Source organism: Pan paniscus, chromosome 4 (assembly GCF_029289425.2).
Source record: "Pan paniscus chromosome 4, NHGRI_mPanPan1-v2.0_pri, whole genome shotgun sequence".
Taxonomy (NCBI): Eukaryota; Metazoa; Chordata; class Mammalia; order Primates; family Hominidae; genus Pan; species Pan paniscus.
Window position 1 is genome coordinate 105,937,271 of NC_073253.2, and position 27,977 is coordinate 105,965,247.

Consider the following 27,977-nt stretch of genomic DNA (forward strand, 5'->3'; position numbering starts at 1 on the left):
GTCCAGGACCAGATGGATTCACAGCCGAATTCTACCAGAGGTACAAGGAGGAACTAGTACCATTCCTTCTGAAACTATTCCAATCAATAGAAAAAGAGGGAATCCTCCCTAACTCATTTTATGAGGCCAGCATCATCCTGATACCAAAGCCAGGCAGAGACACAACAAAAAAAGAGAATTTGAGACCAAGATCCCTGATGAACATCAACGCAAAAATCCTCAATAAAGTACTGGCAAACCAAATCCAGCAGCACATCAAAAAGCTTATCCACCATGATCAAGTGGGCTTCATCCCTGGGATGCAAGGCTGGTTCAATATATGCAAATCAATAAACATAACCCAGCATATAAAGAGAACCAAAGACAAAAACCACATGATTATCTCAATAGATGTAGAAAAGGCCTTTGACAAAATTCAACAACCGTTCTTGCTAAAAACTCTCAATAAATTAGGTATTGATGGGACATATCTCAAAATAATAAGAGCTATCTATGACAAACCCACAGACAATATCATACTGAATGGGCAAAAACTGGAAGCATTCCCTTTGAAAACTGGCACAAGACAGGGATGCCCTCTCTCACCACTCTTATTCAATATAGTGTTGGAAGTTCTGGCCAGGGCAATTAGGCAGGAGAAAGAAATAAAGGGTATTCAATTAGGAAAAGAGGAAGTCAAATTGTCCCTGTTTGCAGATGACATGATTGTATATTTAGAAAACCCCATTGTCTCAGCCCAAAATCTCCTTAAGCTGATAAGCAACTTCAGCAAAGTCTCAGGATACAAAATCAATGTGCAAAAATCACAAGCATTCTTATACACCAATAACAGACAAACAGAGAGCCAAATCATGAGTGAACTCCCATTCACAATTGCTTGAAGGAGAATAAAATACCTAGAAATCCACTTACAAGGGATGTGAAGGACCTCTTCAATGAGAACTACAAACCACTGCTCAACAAAATAAAAGAGGACAAAAACAAATGGAAGAACATTCCATGCTCATGGATAGGAAGAATCAATATCGTGAAAATGGCCATATTGTCCAATGTAATTTATAGATTCAATGCTTCTAATAATCCACATGCATCAGAATGTAAAGCAAATGGGATTTTTTTTAAGTCAGCAGCTGTGCTGAGCTATATACAGGAGTGCCATCCAGACTGGGTCTAACTTTAATGTAAAACAAATGTTATTCCCAAGCAGGATTAATATTTTCAGGCATTTATTTTTCTTTAACAGCTAACAACATCACTGGGCATTTCTACCTTAAAATGCACTCAGGAAAATAACAAATTCATATTACCAATAAAAATGCATCATAAGGTACAGCTAAGCACATGTAGCCTAAAAGAACAATACTCAATAAGTAGGAATGTGCAAAGGAGATAATTTGGTAAATCTAGTAATAAATGTTGCAAATTTGACAAGTGCTTACTGTGAATTATAAAAAAATATGAAGGTAAGATGTTTAGCTAAACTAGGAAAAGAAAACATCTTCAAAAGAAGACCAAAAGAAACTCATGAGGCTATAAAAGCAAACCCATGAAAGACTTCATGACTAAAACACCAAAAGCTATGAACAGACACTTCTCAAAAGAAGACATATATGAGGCCAACAAACCTATGATAAAAAGCTCATCATCACTGGTCATTAGAGAAATGCAAACCAAAGCCACAATGAGATACAATCTCACACCAGTTAGAATGGCGATCATTAAAAAGTCTGGAAACAACAGATGCTGGAGAGGATGTGTAGAAATAGAAATGCTTTTACCCGTTGGTGGGAGTGTAAATTAGGTCAACCATTGTGGAAGACAGTGTGGCGATTCCTCAAGGATCTAGAACCAGAAATACCATTTGACCCAGCAATCCCATTACTGGGTATATAACCAAAGGATTATAAATCATTCTACTATAAAGACACATGCACACGTATGTTTATTGCAGCACTATTCACAATAGCACAGACTTGGAACCAACCCAAATGCCCATCAATGATAGATTGGATAAAGAAAACGTGACACATATACACCATGGAATACTATGCAGACATAAAAAGGATGAGTTCATGTCCTTTGCAGGGACATGGATGAAGCTGGAAACCATCATTCTCAGCAAACTAACACAGGAACAGAGCCAAACATTGCATATTCTCACTCATAAGTGGGAGTTGAACACTGAGAACACATGGATACAGGGAGGGGAACATCACACACCAGGGTCAGTCAGTGGGTTGGGGGCCAGAGGAGGGATAGCATTAAGAGAAATACTTAATGTAGATGATGGGTTGATGGGTGCAGCAAACCACCATGGCATATACGTACCTATGTAACAAACTTGCATGATCTGCACATGTATCCCAAAACTTAAAATATAATTTTAAAAAGCCCACTATTCACAAAATATTGCATATATCAGAAATATCTAGAAATATAAAATTGAGTTAGAAATACTCTTAGATAAATTAGTTTAAAGCATGTAATGCCAAATGGATGGAAAAGAAAAAAATACAGGCCATCCAGAAGGAAAAAAAGTAATTGAAGGGAAATTGAAGGCTAAAAGTGGTTTTCATGTACATTATGTTAGGCAAATTGACCTGAAGCTTTTGGCTATTTCTTGAGATATTTCACAGAGTTGGCTATAATTAGTCATATTTTTTGAGTTTCAAGAAGTTAGAGACTATTTTAAACATTATCTTTTAATCACTGAACTTATTGTCCAAAGATTCCTCACATCTGCTGCTAATAGTGGTAGATATTTGCACTTTCTTCTCAACATGCAAGTTCCACAATGCCCTGTTAAAGAAACTTCTCCAGTGGGATGGAATAAAACATCAAAAATATAAGTTTCTAAATGCTTACTCTAAATTTCTGGCTTATTTTAGCAGTACTGGTAAAAGTGTTTAACCAACACAAGTTTGTAAACCATTATTTGAGTACAGTTGTGATATACAAGAGAGACAATTTGTGCCCTCTAATATATTTTATTACTTAGGACTGCTTTTGACTAAGAGTAATGGGAAAAAATAGCCAAACAACTTCAAATTTCCAAAAAGAAAAAAAAAATTAATGCCTCCATAAATATTTAGCATAGAGATGTTGGAATTAAATCCCCAATAAAGTAAATAAACAAATAAACAAAAAGGTTCAAAATAATCCTCCCTCCCCCAAAAATAAACATAGAGAATCTGAAAATGTCATCAACTTTCAGAAAAAAATATTAGTTCTTTTCTAAAGATATTATTCATCAAATTCCCAGTAGATCCCAAAGCTTGGAGCTATCAACAAAAGAATTTAGTACTATTATTTTTATTGTTATTATTATTATTATTATTGCATGTACAATAGGACCACATTGCATTGTGCATTATTTTAAGATTCGTTTTCCAGGTATCTAGAACTAGAAATACCATTTGACCCAGCCATCCCATTACTGGGTATATACCCAAAGGATTTTAAATCATGCTGCTATAAAGAGACATGCACATGCATGTTTACTGTGGCACTATTCACAATAGCAAAGACTTGGAACCAACCCAAATGTTCAACAATGATAGACTGGATTAAGCAAATGTGGCACATATACACCATGGAATACTATGCAGCCATAAAAAATGATGAGTTCATGTCCTTTGTAGGGACATGGGTGAAGCTGGAAACCATCATTCTCAGCAAACTATTGCAAGGACAAAAAACCAAACACCGCATGTTCTTACTCATAGGTGGGAACTGAACAATGAGAACACATGGACACAGGAAGGGGAACATCACACACCACAGCCTGTTGTGGGGTGGGGGGAGGGGGGAGGGATAGTATTAGGAGATAAACCTAATGTTAAATGACAAGTTAATGGGTGCAGCACACCAACATGGCACATGTACACATATGTAACAAACCTGCATGTTGTGCACATGTACCCTAAAACTTAAAGTATAATTTTTTAAAAAAAGGTAGAGTTAAATAGAATAAATGCTTTAGAAGGTCACGTAAGGTCGATTGGAAAATTCTTTGTAATTTTTTAAACATCTACTAGGAAAAACTGATGTAAAAAAATTTTTCCACTGGCATGGAGCAATTCAATTCACCTAGTAGAACCCAGCAGATCCCAGCCTGTGTGTGGATTATCAGGTAGAAGGTGGGCTGCTTTTTGATTTGGCTCACTGTTGATTGCACTGGGCTGGCCTGGATCATTGGATTCTGAAGTTTTCGTGGATGGAAGCAGTGAAGATGTCCTAATAAATGAAGAAAAGCATACGCCTATCAGTTAACAACCTTCTTTCTTCCCAAAGTGAAACAGTATGGCCATAAGAATGGGGTTTTATTATTAACCCTTTAATTCAGATTGTATACTTTTTGCCAGTTTATACATTTTACTTTTGCTTTTTGTGATTTAGTGATAAAGGAATGATTTCTATAAAGGCCTAATTATCTCCTTACACTGAAACTTGTTAAGATCAAAATAAAGAGGTAACATGAAAAAAAAAAAAAAAGCAGTCTGAGGGAAAAAAAAAATCGTTTTCCAACTCCAACACAAACTACAAAATATCTGAGAAAATGTAAGCATTTAATTTTTACATGTTATTTTGCAATTATTCTAATTTACATCAAGTCTGGTTTTTAACCCATTTTTAACATAATTAGCTAAACTAGCAAAGTAAAAATTCATCATTTTATTCTAATTCACTGATGACAAAATAAACTTTACTAGACCTTTCTTGGTCAAGAAAAAACAATAATCAAGAATCAGGAATGTGCAAAGGAGTTAATTTGATAAATGTAGTAATAAATGTAAATTTGATAAGTATTTACTGTGAATCATATAAAATTATGAAGGTAAAAATGTTTAATTTGCATGAATGTGAAAAAAGTAATGAAGCAAATAATGACGATGTTATTCCAAAGAAATAAGAAACCAAGAATTTCTATTAGTCTTTTACGTATTGAGTTTGATTTTGTGAGGTGCTAAAACCAAAGTATGTTATTTCTGAATATGTATGTCTAATGAAGCAATAAACATCACCTTTTAAATGCCATTTATGTAAACCATAAAGAAGTTCAAACTAAAAAATGTTTGAAAGTATTACAAGAACCTGAAAAGTACTAATATTTCATCTGTTGGCTGTAGCCAATAGCACTTTGTATTGCTAAGACTAAAAAAATATAGTTAATTGACAAAAAAGAGTCACAGACTACACATCAGAGATTTCCAATGAATCTTTGCCATGTATTCAGCACTGGTCGACCACATCGTGCAATGTACTCAGCACTGGTTGACAATATGGAGACAAACTTAGAGAACAAATAAATCTAGTAAACTATTTTTCATTGTAACTTGAGAAACGCACAGACATTGCAAACTTCAGCAATTGCTTTACCACAAGTGCAATTTGGACATATTAGTGACATAAAGGTAGAACTGTTGGATTAGCACCATTATTTACAAGTATAATTAGCTCTGAATGGAATAAAACTAGAAAAGCTTGCATTTGTTATTATTCTATTTATTTATTTATTTATTTATTTATTTATTTTGAGACAGAGTCTTCCTCTGTCACCCAGGCTGGATGGAGTGTATTGGCGCAATCTCGGCTCACTGCAACCTCCACCTCACAGGGTCAAGCGATTCTCTGCCTCAGCCTCCTGGGTAGCTGGGATTACAGGCGCACGTCACCATGCCCAGCTAGTTTTTTTTATTTTTAGTAGAGACGGGGTTTCACTATGTTGGTCAGGCTGGTCTCGACCTCTTGACCTCAAGTGATCTGCCTGCCTCAGCCTCCCAAAGTGCTGGGATTACAGGCATGAGCCACCGTGCCTGGCCTTAAAAATTCTTACAAGTAAGCTTTGTGTAGGACTGCTGCAATGGTAGGTAATCGCTTGGAGTAGTTATTCAAATGGAGGAGTTTACACCAGATACCTAGAAGCTGGGAAATACTGACTCCAGCCAAATAATGACAAAGACGAAATTAAAACAAAAGAAAAACGGGGACTTCATTTCTACAACTGCATGGAGCTATATTCTGCCAACCATCTGGATGATCTTAGAAGTACATTCTTTACCAGAGCCTCCAGGTAACAGACTAGCTCAGCTGGCACCTTTTCTCCACCCCCAGCATTACCGAGCAAATGTGAGTGACAAATAAGAATTGTATATATTTATGTTGTATAATGTGATGTTTTCATATATGCATACATTGTGAAATGATTACTACAATTAGGCTAATTAATATCTCCATTACTTCACAGTTATCTTTTTTTGTGTGTAGTGAGAAAATTTAAGGTCAATCTGCTGAGCCACTTTCAAGTATGTATTAACTATAGTCACCATGCTGTACAACAGATCTCCAGAATTTATTGATTTTAACTGAAACTTGTTACCCTTTGACCAACATCCCCCATTTCTACCTCCCACTCCTAGCTGTTGGCAACCATCATCCTACTCTCTGCTTCTATGAGTTTGATAGTTTTAGATTCTACGTATAAGTGAAAACATGGCATATTTTTCTTTCCATGTTGGGCTTATTTCACTTAGCACAATGTCCTCCAAGTTCATCCATGTCATCTCAAATGACAGAATTTCCTTATTTTTAAAAGCTAAATTACATATCATTAGTTATATATACTACATTTTTGTTATGCATTCCTCCATCAATGGACACTTAGATTAATTTTATATCTTGGCTATTGTGAATAGTGCTGCAATGAACATGGGAGTGCAGATGTCTCTTTGACATGCTGATTTCATTTCCATTGAATACATACCCAGTAGTGGGATGGTTGGTTCCTATGGTAGTTCTATTTTCAATTTTTTTTTAAGGAACTTCTACAATGGCTATACTAATTTACATTGACACCAGTAGTGTACAGGGTTCCCTTTTCTTTTTTTTTTTTTAGACAGGGTCTCACTCTGTCACCCAGGCTGGAGGGCACTGGCCGCAATCTTGGGGTTCACTGCAACCTGCAACTTCCGCCTCCTGGGCTTAAGCGATCCTCCCGCTTTGGCCGCTCAAATAACTGGGACTACAGGTGTGAGCCACCACGCCCATCTAATGTTTGTATGTATGTATGTATGTATGTATGTATTTAGTAGAGATGAGTTTTCACCATGTTGCCCAGGCTGATCTCAAACTCCTGAGCTCAAGAGATCCACTCCCTGCAGCCTCTGAAAGTGCTAGGATTATGGGAGTAAGCCACCATGCCGGACCCTTCATCTTTTATTTATTTATTTATTTATTTAATATACGGAGTTTCACTCTGTTGCCCAGGCTGGAGTGCAGTGGAGCAATTTCGGCTCATCGCAACCTCCACCTCCCAGGTTCGAGCGATTCTCCTGCCTCAGTTTCCCGAGTAGCTGGGATTACAGGCACCTGCCACCATGCCGGGCCAATATTTTGTATTTTTTAGTAGAGACGAGGATTCACCATGTTGGTCAGGCTGGTCTTGAACTCCTGAACTCAGGTGATCTGCCTGCCATAGCCTCCCAAAATGCTGGGATTACAGGCGTGAGCCACCGCGCCCTGCCTCATTGCTTGTGTAATAGCCATTCTAACAGATATAAGGTGATATCTCATTGTGGTCTCAATTTGCATTTCTCTGATGATTAGTGATGCAGAGCATCTTTTCATATATCTATTGGCCATTTGTGTATCTTCTTTTGAGAAATGTCTATCCAGGTTCTATGTTCATTTTTTTAAATTGTCTGCTTTTTTTTTCTATTGAGTTGTTTGAGTCCCTTAAATATATTGGATATTAATCTTTTTTTGGATGTGTGGTGTGCAAATATTTTTTTTCCATCTGCTATCTTAGTTTCAATTTGTGAGACACCAAGCAGAGAACCCAGCTGAATCTGCCTGGATTTGTGACCAAAAGAACTGTGAGATAGTAAATGAAAGTTATTTTAAACCTCTAAGTTGTTGTAATTTGTTTCGGTAGCAATAGAAAACTAAAACAAGATATCTCATAATTTAGCAATTATCATTGAAGTAGGTGATAATCTTTATACTGCAGTCTGTAAAAAGTTATCACTAAGCATCGTATTATTTGATGGAATGTTTAGATTTTATTTTCTAAAGAAGATTCACACATAAGGAGTTCATGAATCCAGAATCCATTTCTTTCTTTAAAATATAATTTGTTTGGGTGTAGAGTAATAGGAGAACTTATAGGAACTGGCTGCTGGTAAAACGTTTGACATTAAATTTTGAAAATACAGCATAATTTTATGTTAGGCAAAAAATTTAACATTCTTAAATTGATGATATTTGAAAAAAATTTCTTCTTTGATTCCCATCATCATACTTAGGTGAGACTCATTTTTCTACTATGAATATTATTCAAACAAAATACAGAAACAGTGGAGAGATACATTAGTTCATGCAAAGAATACTATTGAAATTCAATCCAAATTGGATAAAATTAAGAAGCATCAGAAAGATCACTGGTCACATTAAAAATTTTGATATTGATATACGTAATGTGTGTTCCCTATGTGCACATGGGTTGTTTTCTTGTTAGTTTAAAGACTTTACTTATTTATTTGTTTAGAGACAGAGTCTCACTCTGTCGCCCAGGCTAGAGTGCAATGGTGCAGTCTCTGCCCACTGTAACCTCCACCTCCCAGGTTCAAGCAATTCTCCTGCCTGAGCTACCTGAGTAGCTGGAATTACAGGCACCCACCACCAAGCCCGGCGAATTTTTGTATTTTTAGTAGAGACGGGGTTTCACCATGTTGCCTAGGATGGTCTCCAACTCCTGACCTCAGGTGATTCCCCTGCCTCAGCCTCCCAAAACATTGGGATTACAGGTGTGAGCCACCATGCCTAGCCTGACTTTACTTTTTTAGAGCAGTTTTAGAGCAAAATTGGAGAGGAAAGCACAGAAATTTCCCATATACCTCCAACTCCCATACATGCTCAGCCTGTCCTATTATCAACATCTGGACCAGAATGGTACATGTGTTATAATTGGTAAATCTACATCAACACATCATAATTACCCAAAGTCCATAGTTCACATTAGGGTTCACTCGGTGTTGCACATTCTATGGGTTTGGACAAATGTATAATGTCATGTATGCATTATAGTATCATACAGAGTGTTTTTGATGCCTTAAAAATCCTCTATGCTCTGTCTATTCATCAGCCCCACCACCCCGACCCCCCACCATGCCTGGCAACTACTTTTTTTACTGTCTGTAGTTTTGCCTTTTCCAGAATGTCTTATAGTTTGAATTAAACACTATGTAGCCTTTTCAGATTGGCTTATTTCATTTAGCGATATGCATTTAAGGTTCCTCCATGTCTTTTTATGACTTAATAGCACATTCATTTTTAGTATTAAATAATATTCTACCATATTGATGTACCACTGTTTTCCATTTATCTACTGAAGGACATCTTAGTTGCTTTCAAGTTTTAAGAATTATAAAGCTGCTAAAACATTCATGTGCAGGTTTTTCTCTGGACTTAAGTTTTCAACTCCTCTTCGTAAGTAACAAGCAGCACGATTGCTGTACCTTATGGTAAGAGTATTTCTTACAAAGTAAGCTTTGTAAGAAACCACCAAATTGTCTTCCAAAGTGGCCGTACCATTTTTTATTCCCACCAGCATCAAATGACAGCACCTGTTGTTCCATGTCCTTGCCAGGACGTGGTGTTGTCAGTGTTCTGACTTTTGGCCATTCTAACAGTGTGTGTGGTATCTCATTATTGCTTTAATTTGCATTTCTCTGATGACTTATGATATAGAGTATCTTTTCACATGTTTATTTGCCATCTATATTTCATCTTTGTTGAGGTGCTGTTAAGGTTTTTGGTCCATTTTTAATCATGTTGCTTGTTTTTTTCTTTTCAAGTTTCTAAGAGCTCCGTGTATATTTTGAATAACATCTTTCATCGAATGAGTCTTTTGCAAATGATTCCTCACAGTCTGTGCCTGCCTTCTCAGTTTATTGGGATTGTCTTTAACAGGACAGAAGTTGAAATTTAATGAAGTCGACCTTATCAATTTTTTTTCATAGATCATGTATTTGGTGTCATATCTAAAAAGTCATCACCAGATTCCAGGTCATCTAGATTTTTATCTGCATATAGATTTTTAACATATAAAATTATTCTTTCACTAATATCTTTGTTTTGTTATGATTGAGGAATGACAAAAAGTTATGAGCATAATATTTATCTCCATATTAATTAGTTACATGTATTTTCACTCATTAATATATATAATTTTGCAATTGTTTTCCTTTCCACTGTGTTATATTTGTGTAGATTATATTTACTCAAAAGCAATTTTATGTCTGTTGATTCTAAGTATTTACATTTGATTTTTGGATGTCTTTTTATTTTTCATTTTATGGTAATTATCTTTCATTTTAATTTTTCCATGACAATTTGGAAGTTTTAAAATTGGTACTCTACAGAGAGTTGGAAAAGCATCTTTAAAAAGTAATCATATGTCTGCTGATTCCTTACATCCTAACTCCAGACCTATTACATTTAGTCTCTGGAGTTGTCCAGGAATGTGTGTTTGTCCTGTTTTGTTTCAAGCTCCCCAGGTGAGTTTAATATGTAACCCAAGGCCTGGTGCAGTGGCTCACGTCTGTAATCCCAGCACTTTGGGAGGCTGAGGTAGGAGGATCATCTGAGGTAGGGAGTTCAAGACCAGCCTGGCCAACATGGTGAAACCCCTTCTCTACTAAAAATAAAAAATTACCTGGGTGTGGTGGCACATGCCTGTAATCCAGCTACTTGGGAGGCTGAGGCATGAGAATCACTTGAACCCGGGAGGTGGAGGCTGCGGTGAGCCGATGCTGTGCCATTGCACTCCAGCCTAGGCAACAGAGTGAGACTCTATCTCAAAAAATAAATAAATAAATAAATAAAGCAACCTAAGTAGCTTAAAGTCATTGTGTAACAAAATCAGAGCTTTGACATAAACATGAAAAGTATAAGGTTTGCAGAGATGTAGGAAGTAGAATAATCTTTTTCTTGGTCTTCTTTTGTTTTGTTCTTTAGCTTTGGTCAAGTACAATCCCTTACTCTAACATAAACATTTTTCTATTATTGAGTAAAACCATATTCTAAAGCAGAAAACCTTCTCTAAAAAGAAGCTATGTCTTTTTTTTGGAAAAAAATAGAAAATAATTAGAATCAGAAAATCTGTGTTAAAATAACTGCACTGACATTAACATATTTTTCATATTTGAGGAAGGGGGTTCAGAAGGTCACAGGAGTTAGGGAAGGAGGGAAAGTAAAATCACCTAAGGAGTTTTTAAATTAACCCATCTAATCTGATTTGCCTTAAAGGAGAGAGGAAAAGGGGGTATGGGTAGGGGTAGAGAAGAATCTGCAAAGAGAAAGGAGGAAGAAAAGGGGTAAAGAGAGAGGGAAAAGAGAAGGGTGAGGGCAGAGTGAAATGGGGATTGTTTCAAACTATACACGACGACACTGCAACACCAGGATTCTGCCAATACCATTCTAGACGCTCTAAGAGCTCCAGCAAAGAGGTTGAGGAGGAAGGAAATGTGCAGTTCATAAAAGCCAGGGGAGGTAGTTCTTCATGGGCTCACTGGTTGAAAACCACTTGTATACGACAATTTCTCAGGCAGTGTCGATAGCCATAAAAAGACTAGAAATTTGGCCGAGGGGTGAGACTCCCAGTGATGCCTGCAAGGATTAACTGAGGACCAGGGAGGAATGTAAACAGCCACATCTGTATCTTCTATGGCAATTGCTTCTGGGAGGAGCAGGGCAGCAGGAAGGTGGGCAGGAATGCTAGGTACTTGGCTTCTGGATCCCTCTTCCCTAATTATTCAATAAGCACTCCCTACCTGTTCAAGTTTCAGTTTCTCACCTGTAAAACAGAAATGATAATATCTAAGCAGAGTTGCCTGAGGATTAAGTAAGATAAAATATTCCCCATATTGTAGGGTGTCGGTGAATGATAGCCATTTAATAGTTGAATGCGCGAGAGAGATTAAATATCTATCTTCATCCGAAAAAGGGGGGTTTGTGTTATTCATTGTTGGACCTAAATTCTCAAAGACACTTCGAAGTAGAGTGGAATATTTAAATGGTTGAGAACCATTTGCCAGAAGAGATTAGCAAAAACAAGTTACAGTTACAAGTTTAAGTGGAGTTGAATAATAGAACTTGGTCACAAATACTAATCAGTAATGGAGTTCAAACATTCAGCTTCTAAAATGCTATTTGCTAAAAAGAAAGTCTTGAACCATCTATTAAAACCTACTGCAGAAATAATTCATAACATTTCATTCCTTCTCGGGACAGTTATATGCATAGAGCATGTTGATTTGTGAATTGTACAAAAAGGAGCCAACAGTAGCATATTTCATGATATTTCATAGTCTTTAGTAACCCCCAGACCATTTTACAACAGAAATAAAAAAATAAAATGAGGCTAAAAATTTTAACTTCTTCTGCTATTAAGACACATTTTTTTTACTTTGCAGGAAAATCACAATTAAATGTAAAGAAACTAAAATGAACTTGTTAAATTGGATTATTTCACTTTTACATCACTGTCAAGAAGTAGCTATAATTTTTCCTGAATCAGCAAAAGATGATGTAAAAGGAAATAATAGCTCTAAGTAAATTAAAATTATCCTTAAGATTAAAATATCCTTTTTATTTTCTACAGTCCCAAAACACACGGTACTCATTGAATTTGTGGGTAGAAATGGAAATAAAACATTAAGTGAATAAAAATGATCTGAATGATTGAATTGCTCTCCCTTTAAAATAAGCAAAACCTTCCCTAAATAATGAAATGAAAGGTTAAAAAAAAACAATTATTTTAGACACCAACTAGTTCTAGGACCCAGCTCTCTGCTTGCTCTAATGTTCTTGGCTTATAAAGCATCCCACTGTGGAAGATGGTCTAAAGTAGCTGCCACATTTTCTTTACCACTTCCCAGGGGTAAATTCTGATAATTTAAATAGATTTCAAAATTTTACCTTGCATATTTATCTGAAATGGCCAAAAAAATGACTTGATTTCAGGCTTTAATTATATCAGATATGGTTTTTATATTAAATGATATTTGCTCTTAAATTTATTCTAGTACAAAAAATGTAGTATCTGGAATATAGTTTCTGCTATGACCTCAGCTTTGAGATGATCTCTCCAAGGCTGACAAGAATATCCCAGTAGACAAATCCACTATGAGCTTTTCAGTACTGATCTTACCTGATCCCTCCATGGTATCTGACCCTGCCAACCACCCCTTCTGGAATTAAGTGTCTTCTTTCTCATTCATCATTACACTCCTAGGACATTTGGCTTTTCTCCCTCTCAGACTTCTGTGCGGTATGGTGGGTAAGTGTGCAATGCAGGAATCAGCAGCTTACTTTAATCCTTGCTCCAGAACAGACTATGTCTGTTTCATTGTGCAGATTACTTTAACTGCAGGTGCCTCAGTTATCTCATCTACAAATAGGGATTATATTGGTCTTGCTTGTTAATGGGACCTTACTATCCAAGTGGAAAGGAACACTTATTACTTATTATGTGATTTTTTGTATAATACCCTTTTAATTAATTATGTAAATGGACTAAGCAATAAATACTTTAAACATGAAAATATTCCAAAATTAGTACATCAAAATGTGTGGGTTTAATTGATAACTATAAAATATAGGTTAAAAATAAATGGGGATTTATTAACCTTTGTGCATAGCTGGCCTTTTATAATAAACTACTGAAAGTACTGATTCACAATTACATAGATGTAACAATTTTAAGCATTAAATTATAAATTACAAAGAGATACACACACACACATATATATGTTGTGGCCTTGTAATATATATATATATAGTACTTGTGATTCTCTTAGATGTTTAAACAACCAAAAAAATACAATATCTAATATTATAATAATCAAAAGAATAACCAGCATGCTTAAACAAAAACTGCTTTTAAAATTGTTAATAAAATCATTTTAATTATTTTTATCATTATCTATTTTTATTATGCTCATTCTTTCTTTCCAGAATATCTTCCTAAGGCTTTTAGTAGTTTTATTATTATTATGCCTTTTTAGAGTTTCAACAATCTTATTATATTCTATACAAAAATATATAAAATTTTGAGCCACTCAAGGTTATAGAATCTGTGGCAGTATGGGAAAGGGTACTTATTGGGGAATATTACCTATTAACCTAGCTGCAAAAATTTCTAAACAAAACATAAGAAAATCATACCTAGGGATATCAATAAAAAAGAATCCATTATAATGGAGATGGGTTTAGTCTCAGAAGAGCAAGGATGATTTAATACTGTAAAATCTATTTTTACAGACCATAACATTGGTGTATTGATGTATTTAAAGCAAAAGAGTAGGAAATATTTTGATATATGCCAAAGAATAATTCCATTAAATTCAGTTTCCATTCATGATTCTAAAAACAAATAAAAAAACTTTCCAAGCTAAGAATAGTTCTCCTTATTTTAATTAAATGTATCTAGGAAAAACTAAAACAAACATGATAATTAACGATAAATCATTGGAAGCTTTATCTTAAAAGCCAGAAACCATAAAAGGGTGTCTATATCATTACTACTACTCAAAATGTAATAGGAAGTTGCAGTCAAGAATAACCTTAAAAAGAAAAAGAATAAAGAATATAAATACGTGAAAAGAAGAGGGACCATATTTATTTTTTAAATATTTACAGTAAAATCTCTGAAGAATCTGTACATACAAAAAATAGATTATAACCAATTAAGAAGAGATTTCTGGATAAACAATTAATACAGAAAAGTTAGTGACATGAGTTTTAGTGCCAGTAAAGATGGCTTTTGGCTCCTGTCTCTAAAAGCAACTTTGAAGGTCTAAAGAAGGAAACGTGAAATCCAAGATATTATAGATTAAAAGAAAAAAAAAACACTTGAGCTAAGCCCCTGGAGAAATGAAAAGCTATTTTAAACATGTTAGAGAAAGAGGTTTGTAAGTGCAGCTCTGTGAGAATAAATTAGTAAACAGGAGTTCGAGTTATTCTTTTTAACTACTGATAAGTATGCAACAACAAACAACAAAAATTTAGCAAAGCTATAGAAGCAATATAATTACTATGCTTGACCAAATGGACATATAGAGAATTCTATATTTATTTATTAGAGAATATACATTTTTCCCAAACACACAAGAACAATTTATCTCTCTCTTGTTTTTTTCTATGTCCCCCCTATTCACAATATAGACAAGGCACAGGACCTGGGCTGAGTTGTATATGGGGTGTGTTTACTCTATCTCTTTTTTCTGTACAGTCAATGCAAGCACACAGCTGGTTGTAAGCACCAGGAGGCCAACAATTTCTAAAACTTGATCACATGCTAGCTTAGAAAGTATGTCTTAACGAATTGCAAAATGTAGGTAATCTACATGAGTAGATTATATTCCCTGACATCAAAACACAATTGAGTTAGAAAATTATAACAAAAGGATAAATTAACTCTACATATATTGGGAAATAAAAAACACTAATTCTAGGTCACCTACGGCTCAAAAAAAGAAATAACAATGAAATTTGAAAAATATTTAGAATTAAATGATAGTAAAATACTACATATAAAAACTTATGATGTGCAAGAAAATGGCACTTCAGAGGAAATGTTACATAAACATTCATCTAACAGCAAGGGAAAGCTAAAAATTAATTAGCCAACATTACAAATGGGAAAAATAACAGCAAAGTAGACCCCAAAAAAGTAGAAGTGAAGTTTTAAGAGCAGATATTGGTGATATACAGAACAAAATCTGAGAAAGATCAACAAAGCCAATATGATCAAAATCATCAGTCTTTGGAAAAATTCAAATTAAAAGCATAATGAACTTCTATTTCATACTAACTAGAATTGCTAACATTAAAAAAACTGACAATACCAAATTCTGAGGAATATAGAACAATGAAACTCTAATATGTTGCTGATGGAAGTGAAAATAAGCTATAACAATGTAGGAAATCTATTTGTCTGTGCCTTTGTAAGTTAACTGTACACCTACACCCTGACCTAGAAATTCCATTCCCAAAGCAATGAAAACACTGTCATAAAAAGACTTGTACAAGAATGCCTATAGTACTGTTATTCGCAATAGTCCCAAACCAGAAACAACTCAACCATCTGTCAGTGGGAAAATGGATAAACAATTTGTGGTATGTTTATACAATAGGATTATTCTCAGTAACAACAAAGAACAAATTAATGCTACAAGCAACGACATGCATAAATCTCAAAAATACTACATTGAGTGAAAAAAGCCAAACACAAAAGTGTACATACTATGTGATTTCATATATGAGAAATTCAAGCACAGACAAAACTACTGCATGGTGATGGTCTCTGGGAGGTGTAAGGATTGAATGGAAGGTGGCATGATGGAAATATTATATATTAGGGATGGTAACATGGGTATATGTATGTATCAAAACTCAATGAAACAGATTAAATTTTTAAAGATGACCACAGCAGTATCTCCCATACTGTATGTTGTGCAATGCGACCTTGCCACTCCCCCAAACAAGAGATAGAGTCTAATCCCAATACTTGTGAATCTGGGCTTAATTTAGTGACTTAGTTGACTAACAGAATGTGGCAGAAGTGACACTCTAGGACTTCAGAGGCCAAACTACTAAAAAAGCCTTACAGTTTGCTCCTGGGTCTCTTGGGACATGCAGAATCCAGCCACCATGCTATGAGAAGGCAATGTCACATGGAGAGCCATGTACAGAGGATCAGGTTTATAGTTCTAACCAAGTGCGCAAGTAACAGCAAGCAGAAACTGCCAGGCATGTGAGAGAGCCATTTTGGTTGTCCAACCCAATCAAGTCTTCAGATGACTAGAGACTCAGTTGACATCAAATCACATCCTGTGGTTTAAGGAGATACCCCAAATGATAATTATCCAGACAAGACAGTCAACTCCAAAACTGTATGAGTTGATAAAAAAAAATTGTTTTAAGCCACTAAGTTATAGATAACTGAACCCTTATTGAGTTGTATGAATATTTGTACATTTCACTATATGCAAATTTTACCTCAGTACAAATAAGATTATAAGAGAAAATACCGTATTTGAATTAGGTTTAGCGACATATAACAGAAATAAAGATAAGGGCTCAAACAGTATAGAAGCATATTTCTCTCTGATGTACGAAAATAAAAAATAAAAGAATGTAAAAGTTCAAAAACAATGTAGGGTATACTGGGCAGCTTCACAGTCATGAGACCAAGGCTCTGTCTAAATCTTCCTTTCATGGTCATTGTTAGACCTCCCCTGACTTCAGGTTGTTCACAGGCTCATGTAGCATCAAATCACTGGGGAGCTACTATTGGTCATTATGTATTATTTATCCTCATCTTCAAAGGAGCACTGTTAATCAAGTCTGCTTTTCATCCCTTTTTCATTCTCCCAGGTCAGGATGCCATTATCTCTGTCCTAGATTAATACAATAACTGCTTATCTACCATTCTCCTTCTGACCTTTCTTCCCCCTGAGAAAAGAAAAATAACTCAGGGGAGTTTGAATAGTGCTGCCTCACCCATTATCTTCATGTTCTTGGAATTTGTGGCACAAGAACCAGGTACAGCTAATCAACACTTTATGTTATTTTAATGTAAGTGATTGGTAAACAGCTTAGGAACTGCCTCTTCTTTCCTTTAAAAACCCACATGTAACTGCTGCTAATCGGAGCATATATTCAGGGCAACTTGAATCTGTCTCTTGGGTTGCAGTCCTCAAATCTGACCCAAAATAAACTCTCTATATTAATTTTCTCTCCATTTTTTTCCTTTAGGTTGATATTCTAGTCTCATCTTTTACATGACTCCCAAACATAAATCTCCTAATCATTTCACTCTTCTACCAGCCTTTCAGACCCTTTAATTTCAGACCCTGTAATACAACCTTATTGCCAATAAAATAAAATCCAAACTCATAGGGACTATCCAGATTCCTGGAGCATAAGGTTTGAGTATATGCTTTATATTTATATCTATTGTTTTGGGAAAAAAAGGTAGTTTTGGTTTCTATTACAAAGTCAAATTTTCTCTTTCTCTTTGTCTCTCTCTCTCTCTGTCTCTCCCTCTCTCTCATGTGTGTGTATATACACACACACACATATTCACATATATATACATACATATTATAAATCCTAATTGCAAACCTTTGGTGCAAAATATGTTGGAAAATGGATTATCTTATTCATTTTGGGGTCCCACACTTACATTAGAAAACACCATTTGGAAATTTGCAGGTAGTGTGAAGGGAAAGGTGAGGCAATGTAACACAATGTCCCTTCTGGAAATAGTTAAAAAAATAAAAATGTTTGGTTTGTAAAAGAGAAGTAGAGACATATAGGTGATGGGACATCATTGATGTCTCTTAAGTATGAAGGCTTTGCATATTTTGTTTAGTAACTCCTCTCTCTTCATGGTTTGTACTTCTCTACTCTGAGGGTGTGTGTGTGTGCGTGTGTGTGTGTGTGTAATTTTTAATAGTCTTGCTTTGACAATTAAGTTATTAATTTATCCACAAATGAGTTCTGGCAGAAGATAAATGTAGAATTTCATTTCTTTATGGATAACCATATAGATACATAGAGACATAGGTAGTTGGATAGATGAAGATTTTCTTCCATTCATGCCTGAACTTCAAGGCAGAAAGCTGAAGCTGCCTTATATTATGATTTCAGAAGACAAAAGTAAAAAGCTAAGCTTGTTGAAGAGATGACAGTAAGTGTCATATGGGGAGAAACAAAATTCTTGGGATTGTGGAGAGAGAGAGATGTCTCCTGAGACTGGAATGTAACAGAAGTCATTCAGATACATTCTTCTGTTGGAGTAGCATTCCCAGAAGGTGACAGCACCTCAAAAGAAATGGCTGGGCCTTGTGCCTTAGGAGACTGGACCCCACAGCCTAGTAGAGGCATAAAAATCTTCCCTGGGCCTAACTGTGGCCCATAAGAGGGATGACAAACCAAAGGAGCCCATATAGATGGGACAATTGACCCAATACCCTGAGGTACCTCTCCAGTGCTTTGTTGATGCATGAGCACTGTGAAAGGAAATTAAATTTTGGGACCCCAAACTCATTTAGCCAAAAGGAAAAGTCAAGCTGGGAACTGGGTCACGCAAACCTGCCTCCACCTTTTGGCTGCTAAATAAGATGGCTACACAATGAAAACGTACTTGCCTCCCCCATGTTTTGCCCACAGGGAAATTCCTGGTGAGCTGTTAAAACTTCACTATGGCAATGCAAATTGATAGCTTTATAAAAATGCAGTCAACCCAGCTCTCCAGACACAAATGCATATCTTGTTGTTCCCCTACCCCATTTGTCGGTGTTATGTAAAATGAAGATTCTCCCGATTTTTCCTTTGACCCTTTTGTTTTTGTGAAAACTGTATGCTTCTCAATAGACCACCCTTTCCCTTTTAAATTTGGACCCCTCAAAATCATCTTGAGAGAAAGGCATAGACCTGTCTCCCAGGCGCATCCTTAACTTTGGCAAATAAATCTCCAAAAATGATTGAGACTTGTCTTCCATTGACAGTACCCAGGACCTTTGTAAACCCTGGGGCAAGGGCAGGCCTAATAACAATTGAGAGGAAATATTCAACCAATCAAGCAAAACAGAGTCTTGGAGTAGCCAATTTAAAGAAGGTATAGAAATACTATTTATTGCATACATATATATGTTCATCAACTGATTCATAACTACTATTTAAATTTAAACTTTATAGTACTAAATTTAAAAATTGGCAATTTTTTTTCAGAAATAGTAAGTATAAATATAATCTGTAATCAACACAAAACAGTAATATTCAAAATACTGAAAACTGAAGCATTTAAAGTGTTTACAGGTGCTTTAGAAACCCTTGGACAAGATAGGAAGAATCAATATCGTGAAAATGGCCATACTGCTCAAAGTAATTAATAGATTCAATGCTATCCCCATCAAGCTACCATTGACTTTCTTCACAGAATTAGGAAAAAACTTCTTTAAATTTCATATGGAACCAAAAAAAGGGCGCATATAGCCAAGACAATCCTAAGCAAAAAGAACAAACCTGGAGGCATCACACTACCTGACTTCAAACGATACTACAAGGCTACAGTAACCAAAACAGCATGGTACTGGTACCAAAACAGATATATAGACCAATGAAACAGAATAGAGGCCACAGAAATAATGTCACACATCTACAACCATCTGATCTTTGACAAACCTGACAAAAACAAACAATGGGGAAAGGATTCCCCATTTAATAAATGGTATTGGGAAAACTGGCTAGCCATATGCAGAAAACTGAAACTGGACCCCTTCCTTACACCTTATACAAAAATTAACTCAAGATGGTTTAAAAACTTAAATGTAAAACCTAAAACCATAAAAACCTTAGAAGAAAACCTAGGCAATACCATTCAGGACATAGGCATGGGCAAAGACTTCATGACTAAAACACCAAAAGCAATGGCAACAAAAGCCAAAATTGACAAATGGGATCTAATTAAACTAAAGAGCTTCTAGACAGCAAAAGAAAGTATCATCAGAGTGAACAGGCAACCTACAGTATGGAATAAAATTCTTTTCAGTCTATCCATCTGACAAAGGGCTAATATCCAGAATCTAAAATGAATTTAAACAAATTTACAAGAAATAAACAACCCCTTCAAAAAGTGGGTAAACAGACACTTCTCAAAAGAAGACATTTATGTGGTCAAAAAACATATGAAAAAAAGGCTCATCATCACTGGTCATTAGAGAAATGCAAATCAAAACCACAATGAGATACCATATCATACCACTTAGAATGGCGATCATTAAAAAGTCAGGAAACAATGCATGCTATAGAGGATGTGGAGAAATAGGAATGCTTTTACACTGTTAGTGGGAGTGTAAATTAGTTCAACCATTGTGGAAGACAGTGTAGTGATTCCTCAACGATCTAGAACCAGAAATACTATTTGACCCAGCAATCCCATTACTGGGTATATACCCAAAGGATTATAAATCATCCTACTATAAACACACATGCACACATATGCTTATTGCAGCACTATTCACAGTAGCAAAGACTTGGAACCAGCCCAAATACTCATCAATGATAGACTGGATAAAGAAAATGTAGCACATACACACCATGGAATACAATGCAGCCATTAAAAAGGATGAATTCATGTCCTTTGAAGGTACATGGATGAAGCTGGAAACCATCATTCTCAGCAAACTAACACAGGAACAGAAAACCAAACACCACATGTTCTCACTCATAAGTGGGAGTTGAACAATGAGAACATGTGGACATAGGGAGGGGAACGTCAAACACTAGGGACTGTTGGGGGTGTGGGGGTAGGGGAGGGATAGCAATAGGAGAAATACCTAAGGTAGATGACAGGTTGATGGGTGCAGCAAACCACCATGGCATGTGTAGCAAACCACCATGGCATGTGTAGAAAACCACCATGACACGTGCATACCTATGTAACAAACCTACATGTTCTGCACATGTATCCCAGAACTCAAAGTATAAGGAAAAAAAAAAAAGAAAGAAAGAAAGAAAGAAAGGAAGCTTTGGACAATGAGGAAAATGAATTAAAAAGCATCATTAAAGTTTAAACAGGAAATATTTCCATTCCTATCAATCACTTATTTACTAATTTATTCAGGAAAATCACAATGAGCTGATACTGAAATTATAAAGTCCTGTTCTGGCATACTTAGTTAAATATTTCAAATCTCCTTTATTCACCATAGGAAGCCCTTTGTCTTTGATGCAAACTGCTAACGTGATGAATGGTTTAGGAAGGAGCTACAAAAGGTGTAATTGTCCATGAATTCTTATATTGGATTTATGTTGTATGCCAGTACTTTTTATTTATTTGCAACTATCAGAAAAAGAAAAATGGAAATAAAATTCTAAAAGTGGGCCAAGATGGCTTCAGGTTAGCCATATGCATAATAAAAAATAGGCCTACATACTAAAGCTGAACTCTCCTCTGCAGGGCTGGATTCTGTCAAATATTTCATCAATGTTTACTGATTACAACTTTGTCTATCAGATAAAACACAAAGGCAAGATATAATAAGTCATCACTTTCCAGACCATAAGAAACCTACATGCTCATTAACATTTTACCCTACATACCGTAACCACATATTTGCTTTATCTTACATGTAATGTAAATGAGCATCACTCAAAATTATAAGAATGTCACTTTCACTTCACTGCTCCCCTTCTTCTATTTCCTATGTAACAGAATGTATAAATACAGTGTTTTGTGTAGCTCATTTGGGAACACATTCTCAATTCTTTTGTTTGTTTTTTGTTTTTTTGAGATGGAGTCTCGCTCTGTCGCCCAGGCTGGAGTGCAGTGGCGCGATCTCGGCTCACTGCAAGCCCCGCCTCCTGGGTTCATGCCATTCTCTTGCCTCAGCCTCCTGAGTAGCTGGGACTACAGGCGCCCGCCACCATGCCCGGCTAATTTTTTTGTATTTTTAGTGGAGATGGGGTTTCACCCTGTTAGCCAGGATGCTCTGGTACTCCTGACTCAAGATCTGCCCGCCTCGGCCTCTGAAAGCGCTGGCATTACTGTTGTGAGCCACCACGCCCGGCCACATTCTCAGTTTGCACTGACTGAGTCTGTGTTTCCCAAGCTATTAGTCCTCAAACTTGGATCAGAATAAAATTAACTTAAAATTTCTTTAAGGTGAGGGTGGAGCCAAGATGGCCAAATAGCAGCAGCTCCAGTCTACAGCTCCCAACGTGAGCAATGCAGAAGATGGGTGATTTCTGCATATCCAACTGAGGTACCGGGTTCATCTCACTGGGGAGTGCCGGACAGTGGGTGCAGGAGAGTGGGTGCAGCGCACTGTGTGTGAGCTGAAGCAGGGCGAGACGTCGCCTCACACAGGAAGCGCAAGGAGTCAGGGAATTCCCTTTCCTAGTCAAAGAAAGGGGTGACAGACGGCACATGGAATATCGGGTCACTCCCACCCTAATACTGCGCTTTTCCAACGGGCTTAACAAACGGCACACCAGGAGATTATATCTCACACCTGGCTCAGAGGGTCTTACACCCATGGAGCATCACTCATTGCTAGCACAGCAGTCTGAGATCAAACTGCAAGGCAGCAGCAAGGCTGGGGGAGGGGTGCCCACCATTGCCAAGGCTTGAGTAGGTAAACAAAGTGGCCAAGAAGCTCGAACTGGGTAGAGCCCATCACAGCTCAAGGAGGCCTGCCTGCCTCTGTAGGCTCCACCTCTAGGGGCAGGGCACAGACAAAGAAAAGGCAGCAGTAACCTCTGCAGACTTAAATGTCCCTGTCTGACAGCTTTGAAGAGAGTAGCAGTTCTCCCAGCACGCAGTTTGAGATCTGAGAACAGGCAGACTGCCTCCTCAAGCGGGTCCCTGACCCCCGAGTAGCCTAACTGGGAAGCACCCCCCAGCAGGGGCAGTCTGACACCTCACATGGCTGGGTACTCCTCTGAGACAAAACAACCAGAGGAACAATCAGGCAGCAGCATTTGCGGTTCACCAATATCCACTGTTCCGCAGCCACTGCTGCTGATACCCAGGCAAACAGCGTCTGGAACGGACCTCCAGCAAACTCCAACAGACCTGCAGCTGAGGGTACTGACTGTTAGAAGGAAAACTAACAAACAGAAAGGACATCCACACCAAAAACCCATCTGTACGTCACTATCATCAAAGACCAAAGGTAGATAAAACCACAAAGATGGGGAAAAAACAGAGCAGAAAAACCGGAAATTCTAAAAATCAGAGCGCCTCTCCTCCTCCAAAGGAATGCAGCTCTTCACCAGCAACAGAAGAAAGCTGGATAGAGAATGACTTTGACAAGTTGAGAGAAGAAGGCTTCAGAAGATCAAACTACTCCGAGCTAAAGGAGGAAGTTCCAACCAATGCCAAAGAAGTTAAAAACCCTGAAAAACAATTAGATGAATGGCTAACTACAATAACCAATGCAGAGAAGTCCTTAAAGGACCTGATGGAGCTGAAAACCACGGCACAAGAACTACGTGACGAATCCACAAGCCTCAGTAGCCGATGTGATCAACTGGAAGAAAGAGTATCAATGATGGAAGACGAAATGAATGAAATGAAGCAAGAAGAGAAGTTTAGAGAAAAAAGAATAAAAAGAAACAAACAAAGCCTCCAAGAAATATGGGACTATGTGAAAAGACCAAATCTACGTCTGATTGGTGTACCTGAAAGTGACGGGGAGAATGGAACCAAGTTGGAAAACACTCTGTAGGATATTATCCAGGAGAACTTCCCCAATCTACCAAGGCAGGCCAACATTCAAATTCAGGAAATACAGAGAATGCCACAAAGATACTCCTCGAGAAGAGCAACTCCAAGACACATAATTGGCAGATTCACCAAAGTTGAAATGAAGGAAAAAATGTTAAGTGCAACCAGAGAGAAAGGTCGGGATACCCACAAAGGGAAGCCCATCAGACTAACAGCGGATCTCTCGGCAGCAACTCTACAAGCCAGAAGAGAGTGGGGGCCAATATTCAACATTCTTAAGGAAAAGAATTTTCAACCCAGAATTTCATATCCAGCCAAACTAAGCTTCATAAGAGAAGGAGAAATAAAATACTTTACAGACAAGCAAATGCTGAGAGATTCTGTCACCACCAGGCCTGCCCTAAAAGAGCTCCTGAAGGAAGCACTCAACATGGAAAGGAACAACCGGTACCAGCCACTGCAAAAACATGCCAAATTGTAAAGACCATCAAGGCTAGGAAGAAACTGCATCAACTAACGAGCAAAATAACCAGCTAACATCATAATGACAGGATCAAATTCACACATAACAATATTAACCTTAAATGGAAATGGGCTAAATGCTACAATTAAAAGACACAGACAGGCAAACTGGATAAAGAGTCAAGACCCATCAGTGTGCTGTATTCAGGAAACCCATCTCACGTGCAGAGATACACATAGGCTCAAAATAAAGGGATGGAGGAAGATCTACCAAGCAAATGGAAAACAAAAAAAGGCAGGGGTTGCAATCCTAGTCTTGGATAAAACAGACTTTAAACCAACAAAGATCAACAGAGACAAAGAAGGCCATTACATAATGGTAAAGGGATCAATTCAGCAAGAAGAACTAACTATCCTAAATATATACGCACCCAATACAGGAGCACCAAGATTCATAGAGCAAGTCCTTAGTGACCTACAAAGAGACTTAGACTCCCACACAATAATAATGGGAGACTTTAACACCCCACTGTCAACATTAGACAGATCAAAGAGACAGAAAGTTCACAAGGATATCCTGGAATTGAACACAGCTCTGCACCAAGAGGACTTAATAGACATCTACAGAACTCTCCACCCCAAATCAACAGAATATACATTCTTTTCAGCACCACACCACACCTATTCCAAAATTGAACACATAGTTGGAAGTAAAGCTCTCCTCAGCAAATGTAAAAGAATAGAAATTATAACAAACTGTCTCTCAGACCACAGTGCAATCAAACTAGAACTCAGGATTCAGAAACTCACTCAAAACCACTCAACTACATGGAAACTGAACAACCTGCTCCTGAATGACTACTGGGTACATAAAGAAATGAAGGCAGAAATAAAGATGTTCTTTGAAACCAATGAGAACAAAGACACAACATACCAGAATCTCTGGGACACATTCAAAGCAGTGTGTAGAGGGAAATTTATAGCACTAAATGCCCACAAGAGAAAGCAGGAAAGATCTAAAATTGACACACTAACATCACAATTAAAAGAACTAGAGAAGCAAGAGCAAACACATTCAAAAGCTAGCAGAAGGCAAGAAATAACTAAGATCAGAGCAGAACTGAAGGAAATAGAGACACAAAAAACCCTTCAAAAAATCAATGAATCCAGGAGCTGGTTTTTTGAAAAGATCAACAAAATTGATAGACTGCTAGCAAGACTAATAAAGAAGAAAAGAGAGAAGAATCAAATAGACACAATAAAAAATGATAAAGGGGTAACACCACCGATCCCACAGAAATACAAACTACCATCAGAGAATACTATAAACACCTCTATGCAAATAAACAAGAAAATCTAGAAGAAATGGATAAATTCCTTGACACATACACCCTCCAAAAACTAAACCAGCAAGAAGTTGAATCTCTGAATAGACCAATAACAGGCTCTGAAATTGAGGCAATAATTAATAGCTTACCAACCAAAAAAAGTCCAGGACAAGATGGATTCACAGCCGAATTCTACCAGAGGTACAAGGAAAAGCTGGTACCATTCCTTCTGAAACTATTCCAATTGATAGAAAAAAGAGGGAATCCTCCCTAACTCATTTTATGAGGCCAGCATCATCCTGATACCAAAGCCTAGCAGAGACACACAAAAAAAGAGAATTTTAGACCAATATCCTTGATGAACATTGATGCAAAAATCCTCAATAAAATACTGGCAAACCAAATCCAGCAGCACATCAAAAAGCTTATCCACCATGATCAAGTGGGCTTCATCCCTGGGATGCAACGCTGGTTCAACATACAAAAATCAATAAACGTAATCCAGCATATAAAAAGAACCAAAGACAAAAACCACATGATTATCTCAATAGATGTAGAAAAGGCCTTTAACAAAATTCAACAAGCTTCATGCTAAAAACTCTCAATAAATTAGGTATTGATGGGACGTATCTCAAAATAATAAGAGCTATCTATGACAAACCCACAGCCAATATCATACTGAATGGACAAAAACTGGAAGCATTCCCTTTGAAAACGGGCACAAGACAGAGATGCCCTCTCTCACCACTCCTATTCAACATAGTGTTGGAAGTTCTGGCCAGGGCAATTAGGCAGGAGAAGGAAATAAATGGCATTCAATTAGGAAAAGAGGAAGTCAAATTGTCCCTGTTTGCAGATGACATGATTGTATATCTAGAAAACCCCATTGTCTCAGCCCAAAATCTCCTTAAGCTGATAAGCAACTTCAGCAAAGTCTCAGGATACAAAATCAATGTACAAAAATCACAAGGATTCTTATACACCAATAACAAATGGAGAGCCAAATCATGAGTGAACTCCCATTCACAAGTGCTTCAAAGAGAATAAAATACCTAGGAATCCAACTTATAAGGGATGGGAAGGACCTCTTCAAGGAGAACTACAAACCACTGCTCAATGAAATAAAAGAGGATACAAAGAAATGGAAGAACATTCCATGCTCATGGGTAGGAAGAATCAATATCGTGAAGATGGCCATACTGCCCAAGGTAATTTATAGATACAATGCCATCCCCATCAAGCTACCAATGAGTTTCTTCACGGAATTGGAAAAAACTACTTTAAAGTTCATATGGAACCAAAAAAGAGCCCGCATTGCCAAGTCAATTCTGAGCCAAAAGAACAAAGCTGGAGGCATCACGCTACCTGACTTCAAACTATACTACAAGGCTACAGTAACCAAAACAGCATGGTACTGGTACCAAAACAGAGATACAGACCAACGGAACACAACAGAGCCCTCAGAAATAATGCCCCATATCTACAACCATCTGATCTTTGACAAACCTGACAAAAACAAGAAATGGGGAAAGGATTTCCTATTTAAGAAATGGTGCTGGGAAAACTGGCTAGCCACACATAGAAAGATGAAACTGGATCCCTTCCTTACACCTTATACAAAAATTAATTCAATATGGATTAAAGACTTACATGTTAGACTTAAAACCATGAAAACTCTAGAAGAAAACCTAGGCAATACCATTCAGGACATAGGCATGGGCAAGGACTTCATGTCTAAAACACCGAAAGCAATGGCAACAAAAGCCAAACTGACAAATGGGATCTAATTAAACTGAAGAGCTTCTGCACAGCAGAAGAAACTACCATCAGAGTGAACAGGCAACCTACAGAATGGGAGAAAATTTTTGCAATCTACTCATCTGACA

The 27,977-nt window shown here is 37.0% G+C and overlaps 1 protein-coding gene and 1 non-coding gene across 7 annotated transcripts in view; both read right to left on the reverse strand.

Annotated features, from left to right (window-relative positions):
* Positions 1 to 27,977, reverse strand: part of TMEM232 (transmembrane protein 232) — a 335,529-nt gene that overhangs the window by 266,477 nt on the left and 41,075 nt on the right. The gene's annotated exons all lie outside the window — the stretch shown is intronic.
* Positions 15,200 to 15,332, reverse strand: LOC112439969 (small nucleolar RNA SNORA51). Its single transcript, XR_003028187.1, has one exon. It is a non-coding gene; the product is annotated as a small nucleolar RNA SNORA51 (small nucleolar RNA).